Source organism: Olea europaea, unplaced genomic scaffold (assembly GCF_002742605.1).
Source record: "Olea europaea var. sylvestris unplaced genomic scaffold, O_europaea_v1 scaffold1207, whole genome shotgun sequence".
Taxonomy (NCBI): domain Eukaryota; kingdom Viridiplantae; phylum Streptophyta; class Magnoliopsida; order Lamiales; family Oleaceae; genus Olea; species Olea europaea.
In genome coordinates this window covers 96720-97899 of record NW_019229494.1, presented here as the reverse complement: position 1 = coordinate 97899, position 1180 = coordinate 96720, and positions in this window count along the sequence as shown.

Sequence of the window (1180 nt, the reverse complement as noted above, 5' to 3'; positions counted from 1 at the left end):
CAAGGTGCATGTGTACATTATTGGTGTGCAAAATGCATAATTTATGTCTCAACATAAGGTTTACATCACAAAAATGTAAATCACCAATGAAACTTTATTCAAAACATGCACTTTGTTCAATTTGACACATGACTGACTAAAATAGGACTTCAACCTCATGACTCGTGCTCAGTGCATTGGGACTCGTGTAGACCATGCCTAGACTCCATGTGATAGGGATGTATGATCGATGACCTAAAACTATTGATAATGCTAAAAAAATGAAAAGTTCCTAAACTATTGCAAAATGAAGTAAATGAAAGGATAGAACGTTGGGTTGCCTCCCAACCAACGCTATTTTATAGTCGATAGCCTGACTTTTGGCATAGGTGTGTTATGGCACTTTAAATATGGCTTGGGAGGTCCTGCATAGTTTGTTCAATATGGTCTTGTTCCGCATTGCAGTTATCCTCGACACTTCAAACCTGTCCTTTTTCACGTGGTGTGACTCTCCCTCATCATCCGTTTGAGACTCCACGGTGTATACCTCGATCTCCTTTGAGTCAATGAGAATGGATTGAGGGTGCATCATATTAGCCTCATGTATGTCTGGCGGTTTCTTCAATTCGTAATTGTAGAGGATTTCTATGTCAATCACATCAATCTGGAAACAGTTGTCTGGCTCGGTGAGATATTTCATTACTTTGAAAACATTAAAAGTGGCCTGCTCCTCACCCAGTCTCAGAGTCAATTGTCCTTGTTGCACATCTATAAGAGCTCTTGTAGTTGCCAAGAATGGTCGCCCCAATATGATAGGCACGTCCTTATCTTCTTCCATGTCTAGAATTAAGAAGTCCGCTGGGAATATAAGTTTGTCCACTTTGACCAATACATCTTCGATAATCCCTCGTGGATGTGTAAGTGATCGATCAGCCAGCTGTAGAGTTACTGTAGTTGCTTTAGGCTCTCCAAATCCTAGTTTCCTGAAAATAGAGAGTGGCATCAAGTTAACACTCGCACCAAGATCACATAATGCTTTATTAAAATAAAAATCACCAATTGTGCAAGGAACAATGAAACTCCCTGGATCTTTCAATTTTGGTGGAAGCTTTTTCTGAATTCTTGCGCTGCACTCTTCGGTTAGCATCACTGTTTCATGATCCTCCAGCTTGCGTTTATTTGATAATATGTCCTTCAGAAA